Source organism: Phoca vitulina, unplaced genomic scaffold (assembly GCF_004348235.1).
Source record: "Phoca vitulina isolate PV1807 unplaced genomic scaffold, GSC_HSeal_1.0 scaffold9, whole genome shotgun sequence".
NCBI lineage: Eukaryota > Metazoa > Chordata > Mammalia > Carnivora > Phocidae > Phoca > Phoca vitulina.
This window is the reverse complement of record NW_022589712.1, coordinates 4807029-4822372: the sequence shown is the minus strand read 5'-3', so window position 1 is coordinate 4822372 and position 15344 is coordinate 4807029. Positions and strand designations below refer to the sequence as shown.

The window sequence follows — 15344 nt, the reverse complement described above, 5'->3', positions numbered from 1 at the left end:
TGGTATTTTAATAAAGCGATTTATTTTTATTTTAAAAAACTTAAAGCCGTAGGATTCTTACTCTATAGCCTATGGGCCCGTTGTTTAGATTTAATTAGGTACGGTAGCTATGATTACTTGGCAACCATAATAATCATTTGGTAAAATGGGAAGGTAAGCTGTTAGGATCATTATTTTCTGTAGAAACATATACCATGTCCCTGGGCTCTCTCTGTCTCGTCTCTGTCCTTCCCTCTCTGTCTGTCTCTCCCTCTCTGTGTGTCTGTGTGTACGTACATGTAACTGATACATACGTTGGGTGTTTCCGGCGGAGCTGGAGAATGTTCAAGTCTTCTAAGACAGCTAAGGAGAATCTTTGTATTCCTGGTTTGGACTGAGAAGCAGATGCCAGGGAGGCTGAATGAGGTGTGCAGGGCTGAGCGGAAGAGGAAGCCTGTAAATCTTATTTTTAAATGAGGCACAGCACAGAATGGAGCACTTGTTTCCTTTAGGAACATAAAGGCTGAGGGTGAGTGGAGTGGTACAGGAGGGGAGGCCGCCATCAGGGAGCTTCGGAGGGACTGGAGACCCTTGCCTGGGCAGGGAGGGGGGCTTCTTAATCAGGGTCTTTAGTCGGTTCGGTAATCAGCAGTGCCACGCTTCCCTTGATAAGGAGGACCTGGTGGCAAAAATGATTTCGGAAAATCTCACCTTGAGTGCTAATCAGCAGAGAGTAGACTTGCGGAATACTGTTTACGACATGGAAATACCTACATGCTCCTTTTTTATAGACCCTTCTCCCTCTTTCCCTGTGACAGGACAGAGGAAATCAAGAAAACCAGCCCTGCACATTTCTGAGCTCTCTTTCCAGGGGAAGCACAGGGTCCCTGGTGGTGGGCCTGGCAACCAGGTGTCTCTCGGAGGTCACCCTCCAGGAAAATAAAAGGGGCTTCCAGGCCCCTTTTCACTAGAAAGGAGGGAGTGCAATGCAGTTCCCATTTAAGGACAGAGATGACAAACCAGAGATGATCTGGAAAGCGGGACGCCGCCAAATCACGTCACCAGTCTTCCCATTTGACATTTCTAGAGAACACGTAAAAACTCCAGAGATTTTATAACCACAGCATTTGCAGGGGCTTTGTGTAAAGTGAAGTCTCTTTTTTAATTAGAATCAATAGCTCTACTCTCCCATCCGCATGTTTGGTACTAAGTTGCTTTCGGCCAAGGAGGCCTTCTCAACCCACACCCCAAGGGTGGGCGAGCCCCTTCTCCCTGGGAGTCAAAAAGAAGCCATTCGTGGTGGGCAGAACCACAGTTGACAGGGAAGGCAGGCTGTTTCTCTGGAGGAGTCAGATAATACAATTAGGAAAACACTAAATGGAGAAAGCAGGCTTTGACGGAGGGGCCGTGGGCCTCAAAGAGAACTTCCTGACTGTGGCGCCCAATCCGGGCCCCATGGACTGCAGACAAAGGAATTGCTTGCTCTCCCTCTACGAGGCGGGGCGGCCCGATGCCAAATTGCCCACCACAGTTTGGAGATGGCTGCCAAAGTCCTGTCCCCTTCATAATAGGGATGTTTGTCTTTGGGAAACACTTCAGTTCTGCTGCTGGGGTTTCCAGGGCATGAGAATTTCCAGTCCTGGAAAAGGAATAAAACACCCTGTCCTTTTCTCTGCTAGCAAAGTACAGAGGCCGGCTGCCCCCAGTGGAGGGTGGCTTTGTTTTTCCGCTCAGAGATTGTCTTTGATCCAAGCCAATGGAACAAAAGCTGATTATCTCACCTTTAAATAGAGGGATTTTAGCAGAAACATCGACACTGGGGGAGGGGAAATGGGACACAGCCAGGATGCCCCTCCAAGAGTCCCAGGGTGCCCAGCCGGGAAGGAAGCTGCGAGAAAGAACACGCGCCACACAGAAATCCTTGCTGCCAACACTGGGGACATTCTCCGTGGCGACTTGCAATTACAGAGAGGAGGCTGTGATGACGCAGCCGTAGTCATTCGCATGTGAGGAGAGGAGAGGCTTTCTCAGCTAACGGTTCACGGTGGGCCTTTGTAATGTCACTGGGACAGGTCGGCTTGCTCCAGGTGATTTTCCCCGTCTTCACAATCTGCAGCTCAGGGCTCCACTTTCTTTGGCGAAGGAGTGTGCTTGACTGGTTCTGGGTCTCAGCAAATCGGGATACCCTGTCATCAAAAGGGAGGCTGAAGGCCCCTTTAGAGCGAAGCAGCATCCCCAGGGCATCTGCTCTGTCGTCTTGTAAGTTACATCCTCTCTAACTTCAGCCTTGGACTTCATTTTATTAGCAGAACTTTTGGAAGAAAACTTTCTTTTGTGACATTGGACAAGTCCTTTCTTTGTACTTTTGGTTTTCCACTTAGGAAAGGGAACCAACAGTATCCATACAAATTTATTATAATCTGAATTCTGAAAGATGAGTTGTTCAAAATATACATACAGATGTATATGTGTGTGTGTGTGTGTATATATATATAAACACTTGGCTTCCAAGTTATGATTGAAAACATGTAAATTGACTCTATGTGAGTTTTAATAATAATAATTATTAGCCACTTATTGACAACCATATTTTAGGCACAGGGTTAGTCCTTTAAATGCACTCTGTCCTTTCATCTATATAGCACTCCTAGGAGGCAGGCATATAATCCTCATTTTATAGGTAAGAAAATGGAAGTCCTTAAAGTTTATAAGCCCTATCCATGTTCATACAAGAAGTGGGGGTTCTGAGATTCAAACCCTAAGATTTCAAACTTGTCCCCTTACTCACCATACTGTGCTTATAGTGAGAATTCCCGAACCTCGTTGGTACCCAGTACTTTACACAGCTTGTCTCTGTGAGGGGTAGATAGAGGTTCATGATGGCAGGAACAATTTTAAAAGTCCACAATGTTCTTTTTACTGCTGATACTGCAATATAAAACAAGATGCATCTCTAGGTTGGCACAAGAGCCCAATTCCTGGACAATGATTAAGTGATGCAGTGGGCCACGTGGTTCACCTGAGCAAACAGGAGGAGTGAGGATTTTTTCTGTACAAATCATGGCACCAGAACTGTTCTTGGGGAATCTCTGTCTTGGGCAATAGACCCCCTTCTTTTGAAATCCCAAGCTTTGTGCAGAGAGTGCATAGATCCCTAATAAACGTGGAAGTGTCGACTTTGAAGCATGGATACTTGGTAAAATGATTTAAAAACTGACAAGAAGAGCAATCATAAGCAGCTCAGCGAGTTCAGAGAAAGTCTGTGTTGTGATGATCCACGAAAATATCGTGATGAGCTCAGCTCTTCTGAGAACATGTTGCAGTAAATAGAGGAATGCTCATGTTGGGATTACACAGTTTTGGGCACTTTTTGCATTTTTTTGATTCACTGTGTACCATTAAACTTTTTATGATACTTTGTTTATTTTACGGACAAGGCATTAAATTCAAATTACATCTTGAATGAGATTTACTCAGTTCACATCTCATTGGAAGAAGGTCTCATTATCCAAGCTCATATTTCTAGTGTAGATGAATCACCCAGACCTTAATGGCAGGTTAGAAAAGATTCAGTTGAGTCTGTCACCCAAAAATATCCCGTGTCAAAGTTATTTTTGATCTCATGTATTTCTCATCACTGGGCAGTTTTAGAAAAGGACCTGGAAAATATTAATGGGTGTGTGTACATTTCCCAAAGTAATAAAATTGGTAAGAGTCCCTCCCTATTTAGCCCCGAGCCATAATTGAACATTTCACCGTTGATTACTGGCATTATGCTTCCAGTGACACGTGTGCCTGGGAAAAATGGGATAAATGGTGTTTCAGGTTCTTCCAGAAATTTCCTGCAAACCTTGGCTTGCGCTGACTATCAAATTGGGTCGTCTGTAATTTCTACTCCCTTGTTTCCTTGCTAGTTTTGTTAGGGATTTTCAAGAAAAAGTCAAATCTGTATGAAAGAAGGAAGCCTTCATTTACTATTAATTTGAAAGGAAATTATATCACCCTATTTTCTTCCTTTCATCTCAGATGAGCATTTTGTAGCATTTTTAAAATTGCCAAGGGTGTCTTCCCAGTGGAGGGTCTTAGCGGTTCCTGCAGGCTTTCCCCATGAGAAGAGGGTTTTATTATTAGTATTAATTGTCATCCTCTTGCATTCTCCTCTGTTTGAAGTTAGGGCTTACTATTTCCTAAGAATATAATGTTCTAGCAGATAAAACTGAAAGGCAGTGGTTTTAAAAACTATAAATAGAATATTTAATCTGAATGGATTAGAATAGTTTGGGTTTAAAGAGAAAATTAAAAATTATAACTTAAAACAGATATTTTAACATTAGTATTAGTAGTGTCTTAAATGAGTCACACATTTGTTTTATTATGCATTTTGCTTACAGAATAAAATACTGTTATAATCCTTAGGTTTATTCTTTTTACACTCAGCACATATTAATAGTTTTCTACCTGAGACAGCTTACTCCAAAATTTGCCAATAACAATATGACGATTTTGAATAAAAAGGATGTCGTTATTAGTTTTGTATATGAAATGTTCACAGAAGGCCTTTTAGGTAAGTTCAGGAATGGCTCATGCAAAGATGATGGTTAGTCCTTGGCCTCACACGTCCTGCCAGTCCCCCGAAGGTCAGAAGCAAATGGAACCCGGGAAAAATGCGCTGAATATCGGCTGAGCTTAGTAACTGCTATTTTGAATATTTCCAAATGTAAAGCTGGGTTAGGGCTTATCTTTTACTCATTCATTAATATCTTCATCCAACACCCACTTAGGGATGCCCTCAGAGGCCAAGTGCAGGTCCCAGAGCTGGTACCCAGAGTTAGCCAACATGCAAGGTGAAGGGCACGGCCTCCAGAAAGCCATGTCCATCCAGGGCTTCTGACCCCAGTGCAGTTACAGTCCATCTGCAAAGGGAAGAGTCCACAGAAAACCACCCTCACTTCTGCACCCATGGCTAATTTGTGGTTTCCGCAAACCACTTTCAGATTCAATGATTCACTAGAAAGACTCACAGAACTCACTAGAACCTGTTCTATTCATGGTGACATTTATTACAGGGAACAGGTAACTGAAATCAGCCAGAAGAAAGGACACAGGAGGCTGAGTCGGGGAAGCTTCAAATGCAAAGCTTCTGCTGACCTCTGGATGCACGTCCCTTCTGGCATAGATGTGTGACAACAAACGTGTGGTATTGCCAACCAGGAAGGTCACCTCTGTTTTGGTCCCGGGATTTCAATGGGGCTTCAGCAGGTAGGCCTGCTTGACTGGCTGATTGATTGCCCGCAAAGTTAAATGCCATTTCCAGCATCTCCCTTCCCTGGAGGTAGGCTGAGAGGCCACGAGTCCCCTCATTAGCATAAACTATCAGATGTGGTCCAAGGGGCCCACCAGGAATGACTAAGACACTCCTGTCACTGAAGAAATTAGATAAGTTTAGAGGTTACTTCCAAAGGGCCAGGGAGGAAAGCCAGACCTCTCTTTGGGCCAAAGTCCTCACCACACAGCTGAGGAGACAGCAGTAAACAAAATCAAAGTCCCAGCCCACATATGGTTCATCCTCTGGACCGGAGACACACGGTGACTAAATCAAATAGGAAAAAGATACTGTACACCTGGATACATGAGGGGGAAAGGAGAAAAACAGACCAGGGAGAGGAGACAGCCTGGAAGCAGTGATCGGCGACATTTTAGATTTAGCGTCCAAGACAGGCATCAATGAGGATGCGTCTGAACAAACACCAGAGGGGGTGAGGGAGAGGGCCAGGGGGACATCAGGATTTGGAGGAAGAACGTTACAGGCGAAGGATAGCGAGTACAAAGGCGCTGAGTCAGAAGTGTGCCAGAGTGTTCCAGAAGAAGCATGGCAGAAACGAGCCAGCACCATGGAAAATGAGGCCAAGGAAGGAGTGTGGTGTGTGTGGAAGCAGACATTGGGGGACCCTGTGGGCCAGTGTCAGGCCTTTGGCCTCAGTGATAAGGACACCACCAGAGGGCTTTCAGAAGTGACATACTCCAAACTGGAATGGCTCATGATCCCTTTGGAACTCTATTGAAAATAGAGTGACAGGAGGCACAAGGGGCCCAGGGCCCAAGGAAGAGGACATTGCAATCCTCAGGTGAGGGATTCTCAGAGCTTGGACTAAGAAGGAAGAAGTGAAAGGGCTGAGAGCTGGCCAGATTTTGACGGTCGTTTGAATGTAAAACTGTCAGGATTTTCTGATGAGTAAGATGAGGGATATGACAGAGAGTGGGGAAGTTGGCTTTTGTGTTTTCTGCCTGAGAAACTGAAAGAAAGAATTGCTGTGGGCTGAGGTGCCATGTGGTGGAAATGTGGGTTTGGAGGGGATGGTGAGGAGCTGTGTCCAGCGCTGGTTACGTTCAAAGGGAGCTGTAGGGCAGTGAGCCGTTCGAGTTTAGAAAACTGGAAAGAAGCCACACCAAAGACATCCATGTGGGGGAATGCCCCCAAGGTGGCACAGAAAGCCACATGATAGGAGAAGACCAGCCAGGGACTTAGGGTCTGTAGAAGACAGCCAGGCGCCAAGCCTCAGGGTCCCCACATTTCAAGTGTGGGGAAATGGGGCTGAGCTAGAAAAGGAGTCCAAGGAAAAGCAAACAATATCGTAGGAACAGATGCATGCAGTTATGGCATCCTAGAAGCCAAGTGAAGAAATCATTTCAAGGGACTCTGGTGCCCCTGACAAAGCAGTTCTGGTGGCATGGTGAGGGCTAAATCTGCTTGGGGTGGGTACTGCTGAGCAGAGAAATTCAAGATGGGAGAGAGGCAAGTCTTGCAGGTAGTCTGGCCGTGAGAGGGAAAAACCAGTGCAATAGCTGGAGATGTTGGAGTCAAGAGAAGTTCTTAGAGATAGGAAAAAGAGCTGCATCTTATATATTTTATATTTTGGGGGGAAAAATCTTATGGGGAGAGGGGCTTGCTGGAGCGCTGTCCTTGCTTAGGTGAGAGGGGATGAGACCAGTGCCCAGTGCCCAGGTAGAGGGGTTGCCCTTTGCTAGGAGGAGGGTGGTGGCTCATCCGCAAGAACAGCATAGGAGACAGAGCATATATGCATAGAAAATGCAATCACGGCAAAAACGCGTAGTGTGTGTGCTCTGGGCCAGGGGCTACTTATGGGCTTCACAACTGAAACTACCTAAAAAGGTAGACAATATTATTGCCCCTATTTTACAAATGGGAAGTTAGGCACAGACTGAGTACATCATCCTGCATCCAGGGGAGGCGGTGCTGAACACGCAGTTTGGCGCCAGTCTGTGGCATGCAGACATGGGCAGAGGGGTGCACAGGTGACTCTGGGAGCAGTGAGGTCTTCCTCTAGGGACTCCTATTGTAGCTGAAATAGGAATTAAGGCCATTGGACAAAAGGGAGGATGGAAGAGTAGGTACACAAGGTTTGAGGAGAGAGAATGAGGTATGAGATATTAGCCTGGAAGAGAGGGAGAAGAAATGGATAGGGAATACAATTTTATGGCCAGCCATTATCAAGGGCCCACCTGAGGTGAATGCTCAAGACTTCAAATTTCAGTCCACATGGAGATGTATTTTTCTCCTGCTGTGTTCAATTGCAGATATCCAGGGACAGTAGGGGACAAATTGAGCTTAACCATGGTTTTCACTTCACCTGGAGTGGAAGGATTGAGGGCAAATTCGAGAGAGTGATTGCAATAATTGCTATTAGAATTAAAGCTGTCAAAAAAAGAAAGGAGACGAGGGAAGTGAGAGACAGAGGAAAGACTGGATTGGCAGACTATCAGTCTTAACTAACACACCGCCTAGTATGCCCTCTCTTGTAGACAGTGATCTGGAAAATGAGGTGGTGGGGAGTGGAGAGAAGGATGCTTGAAATTTAGATTGTAGAATGCTTGCTGTTGCTGTCATGAAAATATCTGAGACTTGGCAAAGGGAACGAGTCGGCTGGAGTGTGGAAATGACAATCATGACAGAAGAGGTCAAGGAACGGAGAGGCCAGGCTAGTGGAAGGTCGTCTTGGTGAAAATCAAGATCAGCAAAAATCACAGTAGGAACAGCGTCAGGAGAGCAGAGGGGCCAGGAGCCATGTCTTCGAGGAAAGAGAGGGAGTGTCCCCGCAGTGTGACAGACGACAGTCACAGAAGTGGTGGGTGTTGTCTGGTGACACCAGATCCAAAGGCTTGTAGGTCACCTTCTTTGTCTTTGCGGCACATCTCCACTGTAGGCTTTATCTGGTAAAGCGCAACTCAGCTGGAACACAAGTGTTCTAGGATGCTGCTCAGTACAGTTTGACTCTACTTCACGTATCGACCAGTGTTGTAGTTGTATCTGATTTCTCTTCCCAGCTCCACTGTGGTTCCATCACCAGCCCCAGGGAGAGCCTTCTTTTTCAACCTTCTTCCATGGCATTTTCTAGAATACTTCATTACCGTATTAATCAGGTCACAGCCATCCATATGAGGGCAGCCCTAGAGGGAAACCATGATTGGGAACAGATAACAAGGAACAAAATACCAGGGACAGTTCATTCTCCAGGATGGCCGTAGAAGTAAGTCATATCATTTGAGAATTTGAGCTCATTTAATCTATGGATGGCAAATAGGTCTCTTTCTGCACGGTCATTATTGGTAGAGTCTGTCGAGCTCTGGGTTGGAAGACTCTGAGGTCAACAGGACTGTGCTGTGATGAGACAGCAGAGTCTGTCTGTCATGGGCAGCTTTTCCTAATCTCACACAAGGCCTTGTTTTGGGTTAATTTAAGAGCCTGGATGACCTAAAAGGAAATTGATGAGAAAGCTGATCCAAAGACATCAAGAAAATTGCCAAAGTCACAGTATAATGTAGTAGTGCAGAGTAAGGACAGTGATCTGCCCAGAGCTTCAGGGGAATCGTAGGATCAGGTGCTCTCCATGTCCTGGGGGAGTCAGGGAACAGAAGAAGCTATGGTAGAAATAACACTGCATGTGAATCAGAAAAACTGGACTCCTTCCATGCTCTGTTACTATCTTAGATGTAGGACTACACAGGGATCACACAGAGTTTAAGTCTTCCCTTCAGTAAAATGAGACATTTGTGCTAGGTCATTGCTATGAGAATTTCTGGCTGTAAAAAGTCAAACCAAACCAAAACAAACATGCAAACTGTTAAATTAATTAAACACGGAGGCCATTGGACTGAGGTGGCTTTCATGCCCTGGCAGCCTACCCTAAGCAAACCAAAACTGAAGCCAGTAAATGCCTCAAGGTCACAAAATCACAACTGTTAAGGACAACCAATCGAAAACAGCCAACTGGTCTTTAGGCAGCGGCCAGTGGAACAATCTCCTTGTTTTGTCTCTTTACCTTCTCCCGGGCTCCCGTCCCAGGACTCTAACCAATTCCCATTTGGCACGTCCCATTCAAACCCAGCTTTGCTCAGGTAAACTCTTAAAATGTTTAATAAGCCTCAGTTTATCTTTAACAAAACAAACACGCACATTAAGCTCTCCAAGACTGTCTCACCGGTTTTTCTCTCTAATTCTCTACCATTTATACCACGAGGCAAAGGCAGATTGTTTCTCTCTCTCATGCTTCCATTGCCTCTAGATCAATAAGATATTACTTCATTTTTCTCTCTTATCTTCTTGTTTTTTTTAGAATTAAAAAATGATTATGGAGAGGTCCAGTAGTGGCGAGTAAAGACAATGGATGTCCTCTGACAGACTACACTGTTTATGAAACTTTTATTTTGTCTTTCATTTAATCCTCTTAGCAAAATAGGTAGTGTAGATATTACAATCCCCACTTTACAAAAGAAGTCCCAGGGACTGAGAGAGGTCGCATGGTTTGCAAGGATGCGGTGCTGAAAAGGAGAGACCAGGGGTACATTTAAACTCTGATCTCTAATTGCAATAGAAAACATTGTTTCTTTGTGTTGTGCTGCCCCACCCAAACACAATGAGCCAGAAAGACCTGAGTTCCAAACTTTGTCTGGGTACTCTAGGAACCTGTTTTATTTCCCCCTTAAATTCCACTTTGGCCTTGGATTATGCAAAGGAGTGTTTTCCCATGACTGCATTGTATTTTGCCTGCTGAAATCCAAGAATTTGGAACACCCATCACTGAAATATGAAAATGTCTATTGCTCTAATTATCATATTTGAGACTTTTCCAGGAGGTAGGCTGTGAGTTTTGCAAGTCATTGTAGGGAAATGGTTTTCTGAGCAGACTCCTGGGGAGTGCAGTCATCCGCTCCCGCACCATGCAAGGATCTTTTGGAGCTCTCCTACAGGAAACTTGAGAGTGATTCAATGAGCAAATGCAAATGTTATTTGCTGCAAAACTACAGAATTCCTCTGGGGAATGTTGGGCTGAAACAAAACAACTTTGAATTTAAGCAAAGTAAATTGTGGAAAAAAGGCTGTTTCTCACCCCACACTTTGGTTTGCTACAGCAGGAAAGAGCTTTAACTTCCCATTTCCTCCCCATTAAGGAAATATTTTAGGGTAATTTCATTCGTACACATAAACTACATGGCTGTTTAGTTCTCTCTTTGAGATCTTGGACAAAGGTGGTGCTCGGAGCCTCTGAGACAGTCAATGAGACTTTCTCTGATTGTTCTTGGAGGCTCGCACCTCAGTGAAAGGCTCCTGCCGTGGGACCCAAGAGCCAAGGAGGAAGATGGCAATGAGCTCAACCCTAAAGCTGCAACTTCAGGGAAAACTAATTGTAGGTATTATGTCTGGATTCCAATCTCAAGAGCTGGCTTCCGGTTTAAGCGCTCTTAACGTACATGCTTGTACATACAGGCATTTCTATGGAGAGAGGAAGGCACCGTGACCTCCCAAAGACCACAGACCTACTTTATTGGAAATGCAAGTTTTGCACGTTTTGCCCCTTCCATCTCAAACTTAGTAGTGTCATATCCAGAAAGCAGAATGTCTTCAAATGACAACAACCACTCTCCTGGCTTCAAGGCGGATGTGATGCTCACACCCCAAAATAAACATCCAATCAATACCTCCCAGAGTGGGAACTGAGGCAAATCGTCTTGTTCGGGGAACACCAGACCTATTTGGAAATCTAGTTCATCCCTGTCTGGAAACCTATGCTGTCCTCTGTGCTCCCTGGTTGCTGAAGAAATTCTTGCAAGAGATTTCGTGATAGGCCCTGACCAGTGAGTTAATAATCCCCTCAGGAAGAATAGCTCTATCCTCTGTGTTTGCCCTTGGATAATGCATACAAAACATTTTAGTGTAGTGCCTGGCACTTAGTAAACACGTCAGTGTTAACTACTATTTTTTCATTTGGTGAATGTTTTTTGATCCCACTGTGTCCCACAGACTCCACTACACACTGGAGAAATAGAAAGGAAAGTCACGTGACCACCTATGAGGAGCTCCTACCTTGATTTCTGTCTCAGCATTGAACACGTCTCCTGTCCCAGAAGGTACGTAAACTGTATAAGGTGAAGGGATGCATGAGTCACTGTCACTCACTTATGCACGCCAGACCCAGACATCTCTACCAACTGCAGGATTCTGGTGCCCTCCTTGAGAACTCCCCACCCCACCTGAATAACGTGATCGGAGCTGACATGGCTTATCCCAGATTGGAATACAACGTCCTTTCTTCTGCCAACATAGTCTGTAGGCTAGCAGTGGTGAGCTGTGAACAAACTATAAAATAAAGGACCATCAACCCCTCTGTTGGGTCTTCTGAGCGGTTCCACTTTGTAGATGTTTCTGTTCCTCTTTCTATTCTTTCAATACCAAACCTGATTTATTGCTACTTGGGAATATATTCCCCAGTGAAAGTCAGTGCTGGATTGCTCAGCCCATTCTGTATGCACTCATTTCTCATAAGGACTAACAGTTGCCTGCCTTTTCCTCCCAGCATCCCTCACCCTCTCCCCAGGAGACCGTGAGCCCCTGCACCTAATCTGCACAGGCTCCGAGGTGAGGTCTCCAGACCCCAGAGCCTGGTCCCACTCCATGTGTGCTCTCTTGATGCCAATGCTCTCAGTTGGTACCCAGGCCAACTAAGCTGGGCTCAGGGCAGGGAGCCGGGCTCCCTTGGCTTTTGCTTCTTAGTTGTCCCTAAAATCGGGAGAATTAGTTTTCGGGTTTTACAATAGATTCTAACTTTGCATTCTGTTTGGAGCCAGGCCAAATGACCCACGCAGACTGCAGGAGTGTGTAGGGAAGGCAACATGGGTCTCTTGCTTCATGACACCTTTCTTCTCACAAATTTCCCTTCTTCAGTGAAAACCTCTCACTCTGGTGCTCCCTGAGTGGTGGGGCTGTCATGGAGTATTTCTGCTCTGATCCCATCTGATCATGAACCGTAAGGAGTTCCTCCTGCACAGAGAATTTTCATGCAAGTGTGTTGGCTGGGAAAAGTTCAGATGTGGGACTTGAAAGGTGCAAATAACCTAGCTGCCCCTTTGGGGGTGGTCCACCAACCTGCAGCGGGCAGACCCCAGATGCTTATTAGGAATGCAGAACCAAGGGCCTTACCCCAGACAGACTGAGTCAGAAGCTGCACAGCAACGAGAGTCTACGCACGTTAAATGTGACGAGCGGGGAGCCCCTCTTCACTAGCAGCTGGGGAAGAACCCAGCGATCTTTAGAACTTCCAGAATATTTTTAAAGTACGTGTTTCCTTTGCGTGTGGGTGCCACTATCCATGTTATCATTACAGACAGGTTGTGGAAAACCGAAGTTTGCTAGCAGACTTCACTGAATCCCACGGAGGAGAGGTCTACATCTAAATATAGTAAATATCAAGTATAAGTCTCATTAAAAATTGGCATCTCTCATAACTGCCCTGAGGAAATTCACTTCTAATAGCCGAGGACGAGATAAAGTAGATCGATTCTCTGTCTCCCCATAGGACTGACGGGGTTGTTAGCTCGAAGCAAGTGCTGCTTGAGGGGGCTTGGTGGGACTCGCTGAGAATGAGGGGCTCAGTAGTGCATCTCCCGACAGCATCTGAAGAGGCAATTTTGATAAGAATCACAAATCCTTTCCAAGTTACCGCTGGTGAGCGCCCATGTGAAGCAGCCCCAGCTGATGAGCATGGTGAGGTTCTGAGCAAAAACAAAATGGTTTGTGCTGTTGGATCCTGTAGGAAAGTACCAATATTGCCTTTACAGAAGAGGACACCAGCATGCAGAACCCTGGGTCCCGATGGATTTGTGAGCATTGGAAGGTCATTTAAAGGTGTCATCAGAGCTCAGGATCCCTTGTCCGAGGCCGGGGCAGCATTGCTGGCGAGATGCTGAGACACTGGGAAGTCTTTCTATGACGTGATTAGTCTCCCTCCAGAAGATAAAAGTGTGGTGTGCTAGCCCTTGGAAGCACTGCAATCTGGAAGCTCCATCCATTAACCTCAAACCTCAGCCGGGGAGGCCACGTTGACCTTGGAACCAGGGGAAGGAAATGCCCTTTGCTTACCTAATATTCCCTATGGCTTCAAGCAAATAAGCCATTCTTCATGGTCGGTCTTAAACCTTCACCTAATGTTATCCTGATTTATATAGAAGCTCCTGCATTTCCCCTTGAGGAGACTGCACTTTGTGCAGTGTGAACCGATCCATGTCTATGCTATTTCTAATCCATTTGTAAAACCGTTTATGAGCTGATCGGGAGGAAAGGTGGTCTATAAATGCCCGGTAATAATAATGATCGCGATGCTTATGAGTGATGAAAGATAAGTAGGCATCACAGCGGGGCAAACGCTGCCTACTCACAGATGTTTCTTCCTTTTCTTGGATGCTCTTTGACCAACTGACATTTAAAAAAGAAGACTCCCTCCAAAAAGCTTGATGTCTGACTTGCCAGGACTAATCAGCAAAGGAAAACCACACCGGCCTGAAAGGGATTACAGTTATGTTACAATTATGTATCTGTGAGATTTAACGGTTCGTTTTAAGTTAGCTACTTGATCTAATGGCCATGCATGTGAGTTTGGAGTGTGTGCTGATTCCATCCTAAAAGTGACGTACAGTTCTGTTTAGATGTTCCGGAAAAAAAGCCCCTTGTGTTCTTTGGTCTTACAGAGTATGATCATATTACAGACATTTTTAAAGGATTGTGCTTCATTTCTGAAACCACCCATCTCTGCTACTCACTTTGCTTCCCTGTGTAGCCGTGGGTCACGGCCAGACTAAATTGCAGGCTTGGAAAGCAGCTAGGACCGCAACGTGGCAGGCTATGGTGATCTTTGGTAATATGCCAACCTTTAATTCTGTCCTTCCTTCTTTCTGGTACAATCTTTGGAGTCCATGTACCGATTTATTGTCTCCCTTCAAACATAAGCCCACTCTCTTTGCTGGGTATAGGCCTTGCGAGGCAGGAGGAAGGGCCCTGGTGTGTGCAGTCTCATGGGAGTTACTCTGAGGAAGTGATGTGAAAGGAACACGTTCCTGATGCTGTGGGGTGACACAGAGCAGAGTTTAGCTCCGTCTGCCTACAGCCAATGACGTGGGACTTAGTCCCACAACCAGTTAGCCAAAAATATGCCTTGTTCGAGACAATGAAGTTTGTTAAGTTATATTTTTTACCAGAGTCTTTTCTATTTGTGTGTGACTATTTCTTAAAATTGATAATCTGCCATAAATATTTTTGCCAGTATACATTCAGCCAGATTGCACGTCCTCCTCACTGTGACTTCACAGGAAACTTTTCATTTTGGTAAATTAAAAAAAAAAATGCATTCCTAAGGCTCTCTGAGTACAAACACACATACACAATACATACACATACATATTTAATTCTTAAACTTTTTAACTATAAATAAATCAGAATTCAGCACTTGAGACTTTTATTGCATTATAGGCATTTCAAATTTTTTACATAGTGAGTCCATACACCCCCTTTTCAGGGGAACATAAGTAAAATATTGAAAGCCAGCAGCCATAGGTAATATCTCTTTCCACCCTGCACCCTTGTTAAATTTCCAAGGCCTTCCCCTTCTTTCCTGCTTCAACAACAAGCTGTTGACTATCTCTTTCCTTCCTATTCCAGCAACTAGAGTCGTGGCCCAATGCCCTTATAAAAAAAAAGCTGTGTCATTGGCTCTGAGGTTGGGTAACGTACATGAACACCCCCTCACTTCCTGGTCTGTTCTATCCACCGTGTCTATAACATGACTCACAGTACCATCCTGTCTTGCAGAGGGGAGAAACACGGATGAACTACAAAGATGGGGGGGTAAGAGGCATGCCTTGAGGAAGGCGAGGAACTTGATGTTTCCTGAGCCCCCCTTGAAGGATTTCAGGAAGGTATCTCCAAAAGGTGCCACTTTGGCATGCAGATTATTTTGAACTGAAGGCAATTGAAACCGTGAGTGACCCATTTATACGGCAGGACAAACATTTGATTACTA

At 45.2% G+C, this 15344-nt stretch overlaps 1 long non-coding RNA gene across 2 annotated transcripts in view; it reads left to right on the top strand.

The window, feature by feature from the left end:
* Nucleotides 1-1815: 1815 nt before the first annotated feature.
* LOC116634349 overlaps nucleotides 1816-15344 on the top strand; it is a 29954-nt gene continuing 16425 nt past the window's right edge. Inside the window, exons 1-3 of one of the 2 annotated variants that reach the window (XR_004299949.1) lie at nucleotides 1816-2238; nucleotides 11297-11403; nucleotides 12657-14694. This is a non-coding gene — a long non-coding RNA (uncharacterized LOC116634349). Of the gene's footprint in view, nucleotides 2239-11296; nucleotides 11404-12656; nucleotides 14695-15344 lie in introns of those variants that run through there. The other variant, XR_004299948.1, reaches the window with a different exon arrangement.